Source organism: Manis pentadactyla, chromosome 13, assembly GCF_030020395.1.
Source record: "Manis pentadactyla isolate mManPen7 chromosome 13, mManPen7.hap1, whole genome shotgun sequence".
In the NCBI taxonomy this organism is placed as follows: Eukaryota; Metazoa; Chordata; class Mammalia; order Pholidota; family Manidae; genus Manis; species Manis pentadactyla.
The window spans coordinates 29,925,846-29,944,349 of NC_080031.1; the positions used below are offsets into that span (position 1 = coordinate 29,925,846).

Sequence of the window (18,504 nt, forward strand, 5' to 3'; positions counted from 1 at the left end):
TGAGCAGGGAAGGGGCATCCCAATATGTTGGTAAAGATTATCATCTGGATTTGGCAATACTTCAGAGAAAGTCAGAAAAGCCTACGAAATGTCCGCAATCAGTAGAGGAAAATTTATTATGCTTTTATCAAAAATAGAGCCATACAAATCCTTACAATAACTTATTTTCCAATTAGTTCAAGATTAGATTTGGACTCACTCAATCAGCAATGCAAAATAATAACTTGTTTTAAGTCTCTTCTGTGTACAGCATTTAATTCTGAGATTAAGTGAAAATTACCCAAAAGTTTGATTGTTAAACTTACAGGAAATTAGTTCACTAGAAAGTATTTGTTTTTACCAACAAATTTTCATAATTTTTAAGAGTCTGTTTAGATAATAAAAAATAAATCCTTGGAGAAGTTTAACACCAAATGACATTTTGTTTCAAAGTGGGAGAAAAGAATCAAATAGGCTCACTATACTTACAGATTTTCATATATTTTTAGGAATGTTACCACTTTAAATTAGAATTTTTAAAATCCCTTTTATTTATTAATCAAATAATTGATTGGGCATCAACTATGAAGGATGCCGTACTAGTCACTATGAAGATGGAATGAAGGATAAGATGAGAACCTTTTTCTTAGAATAATTACAATACTATCTCCCCTCCAGAGGAACATTTTTAATGAGAAATTAAATGTTTCACTGATTTTCAACTTTAAAAATAATCACACTTTTAGGATTCTTTAATTTCTCAAGAACATAAACAGTGAAAGAAAAAATACAGAAAGGTGAATGACAACATGCTGTTACACGTTTTGTACTTTTCATAGTAAGGTAAATAAAAAGTCCTCAGAAGGTTAAAGTAGAAATTGATTCCTTAAGAAGATAATGAGGCTGCTTGCCTATAGGCTGTTGTTAACGGAGGAGTGATTTAGATGGTGATCAGGTTATGTCATCAAATGGAAAGGTGCTGGCAAACTGCTTATCAACCCAAGTCCTTATCTCAGGTGGTTAATTGTTAAAACGGAAGCCAAGCCTCTGGTGATTACTGGTGAGGGGTTTGTGGTTGCAAATGACACCTTTAACACAATGAGGCTGAGTCGGTGTTTACAGATGATTCTAACAAGCCAACATATGGAATCACTCAGAAATGTGAAAACCTGTAGAATGAGCAAACACAACTGGGGACTAAATTGGCAATGAGTAGTACATAGTGCTGATTCAGACATAAGCAATATGGGACTTTTTTAACGTAGGTCATCATCAGTTTCTAGGTTCAGAACATCACCCAGGAAAAAACCAAAAATGTCCATGAACAGCTCGTAAGTAAAACATGGGGGGTTCCAGATGAGGAAAATAGATAGAAACGATGGACTGTTTTAATTGGGTTAAATATATGAAAACTGTGAGTCAAAGGACCTTTAAAATAAAAATTTTGTTTTTACTTTAGAGTGTTATAAATTAGCACTCTTGACAATGACAGTAGGATCTGTACTTTTCTAGAGTGATTTGACTCTGTGCCACTACATAAAATAAAGATTTTTGTAAAACACTCTCTGATGGTTGCTTTGTTCTAGTTTCTGATTTTAATTCTTTTTTGCCCATTATCCCATGGAAGGGGTTTACATGCTCTTAAAATGGACAACTAAACCAGAATTTAAATTAATCATACTTATACCCTAGAATAAGGTGTAAGAGCACCCCAATATAACGTACTTATGCACAATCATGACATAATTGTTAGGAAAGAGTATAAAACCTAAATGTGATTTATTCCCACTAGGATGTTCAAACATTTTAACAGTAAGGTATTAACAAAGGGCCACGTGGTGGAAGCTGCTCAGGCTGAGGGTGGGGGTGGGCATGGGGGAATTGATAAGGGCCTGGCGATACCTGTTTGCGTTTTTTAAACCTACCAGTAAGATTAAGACAAATGTAAAGGAAAGATATAACTGGCATAGGCGACTTCCGGGAAAGAATGTGAACCCTGTGGTACTCAGCCAATGAGGAACGAGGGGAGGGACTCACGCACTAGGAGACAAATTACTGGCACCAAACTCTCCAGGTGTGCCTGCCCACCAGACACCAGATGTTGCAAGACAAGTCATTAAAGCCTCGCTCTGCTGTTCTCTTTGTCTCCGTGTCCACTTATTGAATTTGGACCAGTGAGTGTGTTTCTCACATAATCCACAGGTTGGATGCAGAGTACAGAGGAACTCATTTTAGATGTTGCAGATGTAAAGCAGAAGGTCACCAACTCCAGGGGTAAAATCCCAGGGCAAAATAGCTTTGAAACCAAACTAAGTCAAAGGGAGAAATAAAGTGGTAGAAACCCATTTACTGCTTACAATCAGTCATCCTTGTAATTGTCTCTTGCTTGCCTGTGTCTCTCACGACCTGGCTGTAGAAGAAGGGGACCCACCTAACCTCTCCAGTCCCGATATGCTCTCACTCCCACTTGTAATCACCTATTGATATGGAGATGTACTTCTCTGCACCCCTTGGAAACACCTATTGATATGGAGATGTACTAAGGCCAGGTGAGAGATTCTGAAAATGTTGCAGTTTTACCCACAGTCAGCAATTTAGGAAGTTAGGTCCTTTTAACATTTGAATCATGTATTCTTCAGAAATGCTGTGTTCATACTGGTTGATCCTCAAAGTAAATAGAATCTGCAAGAAAAAAGGAAGTTCTTTTTAGTTCTTAACTCAAGTATGATATCTGAAAGTCAGGACTTAATTCCCTGGGCTCACTTCCTAATGAATTTAAGTTTTTACTGTGTTTTGTTAAAAAGAGTAGTGACTGAATGTTCACCTCTGCCAGATTTAACCAAATACTGTAAAAGAAAATAACCAGGAATAGAACACACATTCTAGCCCAACCCTACCCAATGTCTTTGAAAAGGGAAAATCTGGATTGGTTGGCAGTGAATAATAGGAATGAAAACAAGCTAGAGAAATGGGGCCTTAGTGGTTTTAACAACAAGCAATTTCAGGATATTTAAAGATCCCTAATATTTAAACAATGAAACAAAACGTCTATTTTTAAAAGAGCCTAGACTTACCTTGTTACCTTAATTCACTAAAGTCGAATTTGTTACGTATTTTCAAACAACAAACTTTCTGATTTAAAAAGTAATACACAAAAAAGTAACAAACTAATTGCATAATGACTGGAAAATAGGGAGAAACCTAGGAGAAAAAAGTTATAGTAATACCTCAAGATTTTTTAGGTCACTCCCATAGATATATCCTTAAAGTTTATTTATTTACACAATTGTAAATTTTAAAGGTTTTTTAAAAAACATTTCCTTCTAGAATAGAAAAACTTGCCATGTTGTTGGTATGTTGCATTGACTTTATTTTCAATTATAGAAAGCCATGTTTAGTGAATTTAGGGTAGATATCTTCCATGGTTTGCTTTTCTTCATTTACTCTATCATAAAATTGAGAATGAACTCAAAATTGCACAAAGTATATCTTACTAAAGCTATGCATTAAAGAAGTTAATATTTAAGTTTTTTCTAAAGAAGATACTAGGCCCAAATTCTTCTTATGTGTCCTTGAAGATAATTTTTTCCTCTAGTAACTACATAATGTCATCAAGTGTGAGGTCTGGATCACATTTCTTTGGAGTATGGCCATTAAATGATCTCTTTCTTAGACTTAAAAGTAAAATAAATCCAATATGGTCCCTTGATTTGCTTAAAATTATCTCTGAATTATTTTCAAAAGCAGAATAATTATTAGCATTCTAGTTCTGATGTCTAGATTAAGATGTGGTAGGAAAAAGTCTTCAGATACTATAATGGCTTATTCCTAATTCTTACTCTCAAATACTGCCCTGTGCTTCTCTGTTTTAGGGAGGGGTCACTGGTTAGTTTTAAGGTGAAACTAACCAGTGACCCCTTAGCATCCCATCCCCCTAGCTCCCCATCCCCAGCCCTTCTGCTACTCACCACTTTTCCTGGGCCCACTTGCCAGCTGGCTTCTAGCAGTTTCAGCCCATGGCGGGCTCTGGAAAGCAGGAGGAAAAGGCTGGATTTCTTGCCCTCCCCCATCTCTTACTTGGGAAGTGTGACTGTACCCAGTCTCCTGACGACAGTCCTGTCCCTCTGTGGTTTTAACCCCCACTCCAGGCAGCACCCCAGGGCTCTAGCTCTCCCTCCTCCCAGACCACTCAGCCTCCTGGGCTGGGTACGTCAGCGGCTCCCTGGGTCCCTCCAGCCTCGGGCCTGGTAGGGGCTTTGGAGGTGCTGATTTCTGAGCTCTTTCACTCTTCTTTTACCTTCTTAGCTCTTCCATCACCTGTGGAACTTAATCCTCTATTTAATCCCAAAGTGGTTTCTAGTTCCTGGTCGGATCCTGACTGATACAGTTGACTATGTGATATGATTAAAATGGGAAAATGGTAATACTTTTTCCAGTCCCAATCAGCACTGTATCTTCTTGTATAATTTAATGTATATCTTCATGTATAAATTATATATTTATTTTTAGGTATAGAGATAATAATATTGCCCTGTTAAACTTCACGGATAGTGAGAAAATCAAATAGAAGTTTTATTTTGAAGGCAAACAAATAACAAATAACAATTATGTACCCTATCCCCAAGGCCAACAGGTAAGGAACACTTATCCTAGGTCTGGCCAAAGACTGATGCCATGTCCTTCATTAATTACTTTATGTAAGAATATAGTGATTTATTCTCCATTTGCCCCATGGTCCCAAGCACAGAAGCCCGTGAGAATTATGCCTGGGCTTGCCTGGGGCTTGCTGGGCTTACACCGCCTTATCTCTAAACATCCCGACCCTCCCCCAAGGCAACAGGCCCAGCGGATCCGCCACAATAAAAGGCACCACGCTACTGCCCCCTCTCTCTTTGTCTCTCTCTGCTGCGCCCTCTCTCTCTTTGTCTCTGTCTCTCTGTCCCCCTGCTCTCTCTCCCTCTCTCCCTCTCTCTCTCTCTGCTCTCTCTGTCCCGCTGCTCTCTCTGCTGCCCCCTCTCTCTCTCCCTGTCTCTCTCTGCCCTCTCTCCCTCTCTGTCTGTCTCTCTGCTGCTCCCTCTCTCTCTCTCTCTCCCCACCCCCCTCTGGGGCAGCCACTCTCTCCTTCAGATAATAAAATCTCTTGTGTGGGCCGGTGTCTCCTGAGCCATTCTGGGTAAGGAGGGTGGTGGCGAGATACCCTTTCACTTTATACATTGTTATGCATTAATTGGATTTTACATTTTAATTAATAAATTTCCCACCATTAATAGAAATTAATTTTTTCACATAAAATTTGGAGTTTAATATAAATTATGTGAATTTTAATAGGATGGATTTTACTAAATGGCACTCCATAGTCTGTACCAGCCATACATACATAGAGTGCAACATACAGCTACGAACCTTTCTTCTAAGATGGGAGAAAGATTTGGAGAATCTTAAACTAAAGGTACAGATGATTTAATTATTACAGAATACGGCCTTTGAGATAAGGTTAAAAGTTTGGATGAAAAGTAAATGGAGGCCAACCTGTAAGCCTGACTCCCTCAGATCCAGACTTCCACAAACTTGTGGGGAAAACACTCCTTACCGCTCTGTGCCTTAGTACTTCATTTTCCAGAGAGGCTGCTGTGAAACCCTGGTCCATGGGATGTCAGAGGTTTTCCACTTCTCAGAGCTACATGACATCATGAGAATCTAAGAGTGGGCTACAGCTTGGAGTGATGCCCTCAGTTATTTGAACTCAGAGCACTCTTCCTGCTTGCTTCTTGCAGTAACTAAATTCCACCATATGTTGGAAAAAGCCATATTGGGGATTAGCAAAGCAAATGAATACATCTAGAATGAGAAGAAAACCAAACTTCAACAAAGCACAGAGAGCTTAGATGCCTTTGACATCATCCTCAGAGAGGATCTTTCTCTTCCTAGGATGCATATACACCAGGGGGTACATCGGAGTGTCAGGGTCACGGGGTGATGGAGGCCCGAGACATGGCCAAATGCAGGTACAGCAGCAGGGAACAGGTTGAAGTCTATTCCAATGTCTTTATGAAGAAACACAGCGATGATGATTGGGGTAAATGTCAACAAAATCTGTTCTTCTAAGAGATTATCTGGACAGATTCTTCAACCTTATTAATTACATTCCTCCCCTGTTGCTTGTTTAGGGAAGATGGACAAAAGCGAAACCTGTAAGGCCCCTTCCTCAATGGTCTGGAGCAAGTAACCCCGACACAGCATAGCGCCCAAAGTGTGCACGTTGGAGCCGCTGATGTTCCATCACTGACTTTGCTGTGCCTTTGGATTCCTCACTTGTTAAGGAGTAAATGAATAGGAGAAAAATTTGGTCACTTTACTTTTAGTGAAAAAGTGTACTATATGGGTATTATACAAATGTACAATTATATCAAAAGCTTAATTAGTTTGGAATATGTAAAATAAATAGTGAATACTGTACTGGTAATGGATATGGGTCCTGAAGCCAGACAAACTAAAGCATGTTTCCTCGTCTGTGAATGGGGATAATAAAATCAGTCTTATAGGATTAGGGAGAATTTAATTGTAAAGCACATGGCACATAGAGTTCAATAACTGTAATAACAATTAGCTTTGTTCATATTATTAATATCCAAAGCACCTGGAAACAAGTAAATGCTTGGTGTATAGTAGCTACAAAAATTAAAATCTGAATTAACAATAATGGAGTTTATACAAAGTTTATTTTGGCACTATGAAACCATTGCTGAGCTGCAAGCAATAATGGACACATGAGGGAAATTCATATTTAAGGCTCAGGTCATTTTAAAGCAAGCAACATTTGCATAAAAAAACAATAAGCATGCCTATTACAATAATTATTGTTGATTCAGGTAAGCCTTCTGGCAGAAGAATTAGTATGCAGTTGATACAAACACACACCTTCTCCTAATTCCGCATTTGCCCAAGTTAGGGAAGATTTTATAGCAAGATTTTCTAATGCTCACTTGGTTACTAAGAGGAATGTATTTTCTATGCCAGCTTGGGGTCTGAGTGACACGTTCTTTTTCCAAGAAAAATGTAGAGATTGTGGATAGATATTTAATGCTTGTTTTGCCTACTTCTTAATATAATGTTGAAAATATTTGTTTATATTCTAAATATAGTATTTAGATGGATAGAAATATAAAGCAACAAAACATAATTGTTTTATATCTGACTACACGACAATATGCTTTATTTGTGAATCACTGCAAGTTATTTCCACCACACTGAAATTTAAATGATCAGCAGTTGGTAAACTCTCTTACACTTTCTTCAACCACAGGGAGAAAAACTGGGTCAGGTCAAACTTTATAGTGTTACCACAAAATCCCTGTGGGTGTCAGCTTAACCCTCCGAGACCTAAAAAAACATTTTGGTTGATTCTGTTTTATTGCCTTAATTGTTGTTTGGGGATATGAAATGCACAACTCAATGTTTTGACCACTTATGTACATAAAATGGATGAAGCAATTTTCTTCCAAATGGGAGATTTCTGTAACTTTGACCACTCTTCAAGGTCAGCGATTACACAAGTTTAATGATGAGGACAACACCAATCCTGACCGGAGAGTATTTACCTTAACCTTTTGTCCAGAGTTCACCATCATCAAAATTACACTCCCAGACACTCACCAAGAGGAAAGGCAGCAGCCAGCTGTCCAAAGGATCCATCAAATGGGGAGTAAATCTCCATGTTCCAAAAGGAAAACAACTCAGAAAAAACCTGTGGGAAAACTGTCCAAACAAGAAGAAAACTTATGACTTCCAGCAGAGTATATTTTAAAATAGAAAGTCTTCAATAAAGGCAGTCTTTTCATCATTATTACCTCTGGCTCCAAAGAAGAGTGTGATATCAGCAGTGTCCCAGAAAACTAATGAAACTGAGGGGGTCTCATTGCTCCAAACGTCGAATGTTGCTTGGACAGCATGGTCCACAGTTTCAGGGGAAAGATCTAGATTGTGATTCACTATACTAACACAAAGATACAGAGGCATTTCAGTAAGCCTCCAAATGTGACATTTTAAAGACTGTTATACTTTCAAAATCTGTACTTTTGATGATTCTTTTTATTTCCTTATAGAATTAGATTTCAAAGGTACATCCTGATATATTGAAGTTTCTTTTTGTGTTTACAAGTATTCCTGGTTAAAAGAAAATTTAAACTGCACTGTAACCCCAGATTTAAAAACTACTATAAGACATTAATAATGTTAAATAAGGGTATAAAATTCCACTTAATATATTTGAATTTTGTTTTAATTTCATTGAAGTTTGAGGCCAGAAATAATTGAGTACAACTAATATATTTAACACTCAACTTATGCCACATATAAGTGTTACATGAAAAGATTGAATTTGCGGCACAACATTGAAGAAACATTATTGTAAATAAAATTAAAGAATCATTAGGTTAATACGGTTTTGGAAAGAATTAGCTTCTGTACTCTAATTTGATTTGCCTTTCAAGTAAAACTAAACATTAGCACAGAAAGACAATATAGTGTTACCTTTCTCCAATATTTTGCTAAATGAAATTTGTGTACCCTATAAAATATTTAACTGTCAGCATAAATAAGGTTTTATTTTAAAGGAAATTCACTAGTTTAAAAATACCTTTCTGATGTACTTGAAATTGAATGCAAAAAATGTTTTTTAGATCTTTATATCCAGATCTTTATAGCCCTAGAGATTTCACTCATGTTTGCTATATATATTAGGTGCTCAATTAAAGTTGTTGAATAAATGAATGGATATAAATTAAAGACAGGCTCAAGGTGATTATCTACAGATTTCTTACTGGAATTATTTCATGTCTCAATCATTTGCTTCCATTCGGTTGTAATTTAGAATATCACTTGAGAAAGAAATAGTTCTATCCAATGACATGGGTTCAATATTTGTTGTTTTTGAACTTTCTAAGTTTGCAGGAAAATAACCTGTTGTATCATGCTACAATGTTAAGAGACAACTGATTTTAACTATCCCTTACAAATCAATTCTCACTGAAAATTACTACACAAGGCAAAAAATGAAACCATTAGTTCTCCATATTTTTAAATTAAAATTTTTTTCTGGGATATTTTAAGCCATCTAGAGAAGATTTACTAACTCAAGGCTCAAGTAACAGAGAGAAAGCTTGGTTTGGAGGACATAAAAAAGTGATTTGGGGATAGCATAGATTTACAGACCCCAAAGGACCTTCAGATATCATCTAGGGTAATACCTATATATTACATTGGAAAACAAGTTCAAAGACACTGAGAAACCTCCTCAAAAACACACAGAGATAAAGTTAATGCTAGGATTAGAATCTCAGTCTCCTAGCTACGATATTATGTATCATCCCCAAACTACTTCTTAACACATAAATATATGATTTGCCAAAATTGTTTCTGCCAACTAAAGGAACAATACATTGTACAATTGAAAAATTATGAGCCATCTTTTCTCCAGTAAGTCAAGTGATTCATTTTCTTAGACAAAAAGGTATGCTCCATTTTATCAGGGACCCTATACTTAAGCTGTTTCATAAGGCTTTATGTTTCAGTATCCAGTTGGCCATTTGCTTGTAAACCAAAGAAAGCTTGAATATGCTGAGCTCTATTTCCCAGGAGCTCAGATTCCCCTTCTGCCCACATGTTGATCTCAAGGGAAGTTGATAAAAGTCTTTCAAACGGTGCTGGAAAGAAAGCACATAATTATGTCCATTAAATGGGAAAAGTACATGCTAAATTAGGCAAATAGCAAGAAAAGGTTACCTCTGCAAAAAGCAATTCTGCCTTGGTGAAGGAATCTTATCCTCTAGAAGTAGATGAGGGTGCTGTAGGGGCCAGCAGACAGTGCGATTCCAGAACAGAAAGGCCAGCAGCACAAGAACGGTTGCCTCTGCTGCTTGAGAGTCTGCAGAGACCTTCATTTGGGGATGGGAGTTTGGAGGGAGAGAATTTGAATCCCTCCCTCACTGAGCCACTTTTGTAGGGTCAAAATGTTGACACATGATTCATTTCTTGTCCCTATTTTGTTGCACTACTTTCTCTTCAAGGACAGAGCAAGTGCACATTCTTTTGTGCAAAGTAAAAGCTTACGTATAAAAACAAAGGTTTCACCCCTTGTTTAATGACTTTAAGTGAAGAATGTATGTTTTACTTCTTTTGAGTACTTTATCTCTAAAACTGGATGAACAACAGGGAACTTGTAATTTGCTCTCTGAAATAGGATGGAAGAAGAGGAGGAATGAAGGAAGGAAGAGAAAAGAAGGAAAGAAAGGGGCAAGGGAATAGAAAAAAGGAGAAAAGGTGAGGAGGGAGGAAGGTGGGCTAGACAGGAAATGGCATTTCTTTTAAACAAGAAAGTGCCAAGCACTGTCCTTTTGCTATCACTCTTCTTTACTAGACAGTGGCCAAGACTCTGTGACTCTGTCCCAGACACCTTGATGAAGGTATGAACAGAAGTAGACAGGACTGCAGAGCTAACAAGAGTTTTCCCAGTAAGTCACGACCAAGGACCTCACTACTAGTTTCTCTCAATTTGGAACCCATTTAATCACCTTGCTGCCAGGACCACTTTATCCATGAGTCCAACCCAAAGTGGGATAATACAATCCAGATGTAGGAAATGAGCTATTTGCCCAGGAAAGGTTGTGTCAGTTTTTTCCAAAACCAAAATTCTTTCCAAAATTTCCAAAACATTTACAAACACAAATGATTAATCAGATCTGATTCCTTCTTGTACAAATTTGCAAGCTGATGAAACTGGTCAAGCAAGAGGTTAAATACAGACTTTGATCTAGTCTTCCTCCAATGATACACACTTTACACATTCTGGAAAGTCCTCCACCTGATAGTTTCTGTCCGACTTCAGAATGCTTTCAGCTTGAAAGGCGAGTACATTACATAACCAGCTAAAATTTGAAACATTCAACCTAGTATTTCATCTGCTCCCAGGGTATTTTGCTATATCCAGATTAAATGAATGATTTTGAACCAGTTTGCTCCACCGCTATTCATTATTTTATAGAAACTAGTTAGTTGATGGGGATGGAGGCAGGTCACAATCCCCAAAATTAAGATGAGCCATCCCCTAAATCAAAAAGCGGTTCTCAGAAACAAGTGATGGTTGAAGATGGCTAGGTGAACTCATCCATTCTCAGCTTACTTTCTGATGTTCCAAGTGGTGGATGACATTCATATGCATAGCATACTTCCTTGAATTGCACAAGGAACCACCTGTAATTGCACGTCTTTCTTTCCAATTTGAAAAAACAAACTAGAAAGCAATGAGTGGATTCATAACAAATAATCCAGAAAATTATGTAACAAATTTTAAAAATGTAAATCATTTAAAAAATTTAGCACTTCAATATTCCTCATGACTGTTACACAATTAATGGAAATAAATTATTGAATTATGACAGAAAGTGAAGTATTTCCCACAAATATAGGCTTTGAACATAAGACTATTGAAATTAATATAGGAAATTCTGGATAGGAAATCCTCATTTATAAATGATGAACTAAAGATGGTAAAAATAATTTGTTTTTTAATATACCTCATTTTCATAATTTATTTTGGTGATTTGTTTTAGAAAGATATATGACAAATGTTAAATTTTATGTTCTATAATATGTTTATAATTTTTAATATTTAAAATGAAATACTTGATTTCAATGATGTATGAAATGTTATAAATTCTTAAGTTGTTTTAAAAAATAAAATATGAGAATTAAACACAGAATTTTATGAAAGAAGTTCTGAAACACCAGTATTTTCATTTTGTTCACTTCAGGAATTTATTGAAGTCTCTTAAATGCTAATGTACCCTCTCATTCTCTTGGTTTTTGTAGGGTTTTACAATTTTATTTGTTTTGTATATTTTTATCAGGTAAGGATTTACACATAGGCAAATTCGTCTGTGGAAATATCTAGCATGATCTGCCTGAGGTATCTGGTCTGTGACGGAGAAAACAGTAACAGACCCAATCAGAAGGTACTCTCCTTTAAGATCACCCAGGGCCCTTTACTCTGTCTCCAAATAAACTAAAAAAAAACTTTGCTCTCAATTATATTTCTCATATAGATATATCTTGGTAGAAAAAGAATACATAAATTATTAGATATGATTCTCCAATAAGAATATTTTTACTTAGCAGTTGTGTTCCTTGGTCCAAATTAACACTGGAACCCTGATTTGTCATTTCTTATGAATAGCTCTGGTCTGTATTGAATTGCCATGATTTGAAGATGATTTTTAGACTAAAGGATATTCAAGCAGTAGAGATAAAAGAAGACAAGTGGTAGTAACCTACTTAAGCTATGTAACTACTCTTTCATCGCAGACTAGTCTTACCCAGATTGCCTGTTGTAAAGTATATTTGCTCTTTGTTCTGCAACAGAAATGCTCTTGTCTTTTTAGTACACACACATTTGAGTCTCATGGAAAAAAAATACAACAAAATATGACACAGGCAATTCCCTAACCAGGATATAATCAAAAAGGAGGAGGTTTAGAGACCTCTTTTTAGTTGTCTGCAAAGGGTTCTCTGTGAACCTGACCTCTCTATAACTCTTATGCTTTCCTGTGAGCCGCATGCTGTTTGTAATTATATTTTGGTTCTTGAATTTACAAAGTCAGTGCTCAATAACTACTTGGGTGATGGATCAAACACAAAATCACCTAGGCCCAGTTTCAGTTTAAGTTGTAAGTATTCTTATTCAATAAGAATGTTAGTGATATAAATATTATTATTGTACTATTAACATTAATGCATACATTTTAAAGAAGCTTTTTACAATCTCTTGGAAGCTGATAAGTTGAAAAGGTCATTAAATAATGTGAGTCATGCATGCTGTTTGACTTCAACCCTAGACAGTATTTGTGGCTTACATTAGATGATATGAAGAGTCTGTGAACTACGCCCTTGGGACAGGAAGGAAGGTGCTGCACATCTTTTGTTAAAACTCTGAAATTGATTTTGTACGTATGAATCACCACTGGGTTTTCCAAAACCACAAAAAAAAAAAAAAAGAAAAGAGAGAGAGAGAAAACTATAGATAACAAATAAATGAATTTTGTTTCCTTAAAAGCTATTTAAGGAAGAAAAATCTTAGTTCAGAAATGCATAGTACTTTCAAAATCAAACAGACAATTGTAAAAACTCACATTTCAGGCGATAAGCAGCAGTAGCACTTGAAACTAGGGTCCCCTCAGTATAACACCTGGAAGTGTGACCATCCACGCATGGTGGAAACGGGCACGGAGTTTAATCTCCATGGTGTGATTTACAAGCTGAGTGACTTCTTTCACGGTTTCTGTTTTCTTATGGCGTCAGACTATCTACTTACTATCTTTTGAGTTGCAAGCTTTTCAACAATCTGTCCCTCTCTTCTGTCTCTCTGTCTCTCTCATTGTGAGTGATACACTTTAAGACAGAAAAAAAATTCATTCATTTAAATACTCTCCAATGCTCTTCTGGCAAGCCTGTAAATGGCTACATTCAGTTCAAGGGTCCTGGTTAAATTAGCCAGCCCAGCTGATGTAATGGTTGGTATAAAGCACTGAATGTGTAGGGAGTTCCTCTTGGATGGAGGACCATGGGCATGTGTCACAAATCCCCCTAAAACGCTGCAGCTATTTCACAGTCTTCACTAGGGCTGGCCAGTCCTTCTGTTAGTATATGAAAGATGGCACAGGATGGGCAAAGAGGGAAAAGCAGGAGTCAAAGTTAACAATTCCCAAAAGAATATCCCTTAAATCAATCACTTTTATACTGAGGAATTTTCTTGTTGGCTAATTTGTCCCTGTACAATTGTGCTGTGTTATACCCACAGATGCAGAAGTTAAATGAGAAGAATAATGCTTGTAATAGCTAATATTTATTTAGTAGTTAGGCTAAGTAATCTCATTTTACTCATATATTAATCCATAACTACCCTTTATTATTATCATTCCCTTCTTATAGATAAGAAAACTGAATTTCAGAGAAGGTAAGTTACACTTCTTAAAGCCAATAAATGGTAGGCACAGGGTGTAGCCTAGCTTCTTCTGGCATTACCCCTATCCATTAGTGTTTCTCAGCTATAAAGAATTCAGGGAGGAAGAAAAGAAGCATATCTTGCAGAAGAAACCTGAGACTAGAGGTCAAAGGGGGAAAATGTCAAGAGGTAAATACTCAAGACTGAGAAACTCTAAAGAGTTCTATGTAACACATGGTTAGTGCCATCGATGCAGCAAGGAACAGAAACTGGCCAAATCACTTTCTGCTTTTTGTTAAAGATATATACTGGTGACTCGATAACTTGTTTGCTTTGAGGGTCCCAAGCCGGCGAAGCAAGCTGGGAGAAAAGGAGAGGTGTTCCGGACTCATGATTTCCTAAGTAAGGTGTGACTCTACTACTTTTCTGATAATGTGCACTAGTGACCTGCTGATAGACACTAAACATTTTATAGTAATTACCGAGGAGGCATCTTAAAAACAAGGTGTACAATTATTTATACTGCATAATCCTGAACTTAATCATGGTGAGACAGGGAAAGACAGACGGGTGGGGGGCTCGGGGGGCGGCCTCTGCCTAGTTAGAGCAGAATGAGAGTCTCGGAGAGGGAAAAACAGCTGCCTAGAACGTCCTTGGGTTTTTTGCTAGCAGTTAAGAGTGGCGCGAGCAGCCAAATTTAGAAATATGGACAACTTTCGATGAGATTAGTTGAAACAATGACCAGCATACCAGCGGGAACCGATAGAAATTAGACAAATCAGCTAAGCAACTCATCCAAGCTGGAGATACAGACCCCCCCTAGCGCAGCGTGGTCACCGGCGCTCTTGTCCCCTCGGGACAGTTCAGCGCTTTTGTTTTCTCTGAATAAAAAGAGGCCTTTTTCTCCTGCTTGCCCACCCTCAGCATTTGCCAAATTCATTATTCAACTCCGTGAACACGAACCCAGTATCAGTGGCTTTACTACTACAGATTCTGTCCTATAGAAAACCGAATTTGTTCAGATCACAAATAACATCTGAAGTGGGTACTGACTTCTGTTTGACATGTGCTACTTCCATACAGCACTCCTCATTAGCCTTTGGGTAAACCTGTCCTAAATAATTACTGAGGCAGACAGAGTTCTTCAATTTGGGGGAAGAAAAAAAAAATTCCAAGTCAAAATAAAGAGGGCTTGTCACTCAGATCCCATTCTCTATAAAAACACTGCTAACAAACTAACAGGAAGAAAGACAACAGAATAAAAAGAAGCAAAAATAAAGGTTCGTCAAGATCCCATTGTAAGATCTAGAACGTTGAGTCAAATGCTTCCTTCACTCTTTCTGTTTTGAAGAAAGTGTCACATTAGGAAAACAGTTTAACATAATATTTTTCTTTAGGTTCCTGGAAGCCCGTGTGGTGCCTGGCCCTGCTCTGCTGTGGGATGAAATGCCCTCCACTTACAGGCATACACATCCACCACAGTATAATTTTGACCATATTGACATTGAGCAATGCATTGGGTCTGTGTTTGTCTGCTAGGAAACCTGATGAAATTTCTGTATTGGCCAAACTGTTGGAGGGTTTCCCCAAACTCCTAATTCCAGAGAACTCATGACTTTAATGGAAATTGGGATGTCCCCTATCTTGGAGTTCTAGCTGACAGGCCAACTCCTGTCCCAGCCCTGGTGAAACTACATTTCTTGGGCATTTTTTTTTTTTTAAGCTCATAGGGTAAGAATTCAATACAGACACTAAAATGATCCCCTGACCTCACCCTAGTCCTGCTGGTTGCAGTAAATAAAACACTCCTGACCTGAATCTTCACCCTTTTGACCCAGGTCAGGTTAGTGGTCATCCTGTCTCATTACTGGACAAAGCCACAGGGACCCATCCAGCCACTGGGTCAGAGAGTCACCTAGAGGAGAAGTCAAGACCTGAACCATTAAATAGGAGACAAACCTGGGGGTGGCAAGTCATTCCCAGGAGACTGACTGTGGGGGTGGCGAATGGATACAACATTGCTCATTGCAAGCCTGAAAAGCTGAAAAACAACTTAATGGTGTGTGTCTCAGAGTGGGCCCATTCCACTGTGATAGCATAGAAAAGCCAATGAGCAACATATTATGACTCACATCCTGGCATCAACATTAGACAACACCTCAGGGTTAATTAAGGAAATAAAAAATAAATATCAAGGCAATATCAAGGTATATTTTTAATTTGCCTTGGAAAGTTGGGCACATTATATTTTTTAGCTCACAAATTACCTGTTTTTGAAGAGTTGATGTTGATACAGCATCTATATGCCAAAATGGGGCTAGTGCCTAGTCCATCTCTCCTGTGCTTTGTCTTAAACACGTATCAGGGACAGACACGGGTCTACTACTCCACTTGTTTGTTCTCTCTCCTCTCGCTGTAGCATCTGTACATTATATTGGATCAGGTACCTTCCATCATGTCGAAATACAGACGTGTCTTTAGCCCAGACAGGTCATCCTTACTCTGTTGCCACTGCCCATAATTCTTTATATATATTAGACGAAATCATATGAAATTGCCATTTTTGTAGGTAAAAAATGGTCAGTTCTGGCAGTCTCAAATGGCTCAACCTTATATTTGTGTGTATGTGTTTGTATTATATAATGTGTGTGTGCGGGGGCGGGGGCTCAGGCAGAAGCATTTTTCATATTTTACATCCATTAATTTTTGCAATATCCTATTAAGTAGGACACTTTATTCAAGGTAGACATGTGAAAACAAGAGCTAAGAAAATGTCTATCTATGGTCTTCCAGGATTCAAATTTAGATTTCTTTCCCTGTGCGACATACACTGCCTGGGCTCCCCATTACTGAGATTATTTGATTGGCTGAATCATCTCGACTTCAAGTCATCTTGGGAAGAGACCCAACTGAGTGCTCCCAAGCTCTCAGACATCTCTTCTCTCATCCTGTCCCAGGATGTGGCGTTGAACAAAACAGTAGGTCAGCATGTTCCATGCCTGCTTATCCCATTAGTAAACATTGGTAAAATTAATTTAGGATATTTCAATGATTGTGACACTTCTACAGGAAACTTTGAATAAATGTTTTAATCTATTTTTGAGGGGCCCAGGTCTGGGCAAAATCTTGCATTTATTTTAGAGTTACACTAGTTTTCCCAGAAATTGGAAGAAAAAAAATGTGCTTATAGTTATACAAAGGTGTCCAAAGACTGTGAGATCTAGTTCTCTCCTCTTCCAAATTATAGAGCGTGAGAAGTGGTTTGCTGGCTTTCCGGTTCCTTCTCTGGACATTTTGGGAAGTAAGACCACAGCAGTCTAGATTTACATTGTTGGGATTTTTTTTTTTTCAGCAAATGTTTATGCAAATCCATCTTTTCCTGTTGATCTTTGACTGGTTTGTTTTCAGTTTACATTCTTGGCTGAACAGAAGTTCCTGTTGTTCTTTTTTTTTTAATCCTTTGCACTAGATCATGAGAACGTTGCATTAAACCCCATTCACAGCTCATATTCTTAGTGGTGAGAGGTGGCAAGAAAGCTGGTCTTAGATGAGCAATCCAGCACTTTCAGGATTCTCTGAAGGAGCAGAACATGAAGTCAACATAGCATAGAAAAGTAAAGAAGAGAAAGGTCACCAGGAAAATAACCTCTGTCCCAGTGATCTAGTTTATTAACTGTAAAGGAAGAGTAGGGAGAATCATTCCCAATGCAAACCTTACCAGACAGGAGGATCCTGAAGAATTAAACTTTTCTCAAACTGAATTATTTGCATACTTGGAAGTTGGCACATGTGTTCTTAGGGGGGTCTGCAAGGCTCCCGTGAGAAGTTTTTCTTTTGTGTTTTCATTTTAATGGTCATCTAAGAGTAATTAGCATATGCATATCCTGGGTTATTTCAGTAACCACCTTGTAACCAAGAACTAGGGCATGATTTCTGGCCCAAGTTTGCAGTTGTGTTGATGAATTATTGTGAAGTACTGAGAAAAAAGCAGGGAAAACTGAACAGGCCAAGTGAAAACTACACAATATCATGAGCATTGTATGAAGGAAGATTCTGGAGTAGAGAAAGGGTGGGAGAAGTGCATTCCACCAACACATTAATGAAGGCAGTCAGAATATATTCATACTGGGAGGTAAGATACAGCTGACACAAAATTATACCAATTGTCACATTAACTTAATGTAGTTCATTTAAAACTTGTTGGGCTTACAATTTTAAATGTATGCCTTTTGTAATTTTCTTTTTTGCTCTGATAGCTACAAAAGAGCTGCAGGCTTGTGAAATGTATAACTAGTGTTAGTTTGTACAAACATGAATGCATTGGCTTGCTAGAGCAGCCATAACAAAGGACCACAGGCAGGGTGGCTTAAACAACAGAAATTTAATATCTCACAGTCTGGAGGCTAGAACTCCGAAATGAAGAGGTCAGCAGGTCCACATTTTCCCTGAAGGCCTTAGGGAAGGCTGTTCTAGGTCTCTTTCCCAGTTTCTGGTAGTTCTTCGGCTTCTGGCAGCGTGACTGCAGTGGTGTT

At 37.8% G+C, this 18,504-nt stretch overlaps 1 long non-coding RNA gene across 1 annotated transcript; it reads right to left on the reverse strand.

Moving 5' to 3' along the window:
* Positions 1 to 5,366: 5,366 nt before the first annotated feature.
* Positions 5,367 to 8,173, reverse strand: LOC130680154 (uncharacterized). The gene is made up of 3 exons (XR_008993202.1): positions 7,827 to 8,173; positions 7,633 to 7,734; positions 5,367 to 6,290 (listed from the first exon to the last, which is right to left on the reverse strand). It is a non-coding gene; the product is annotated as an uncharacterized LOC130680154 (long non-coding RNA).
* Positions 8,174 to 18,504: the final 10,331 nt, after the last annotated feature.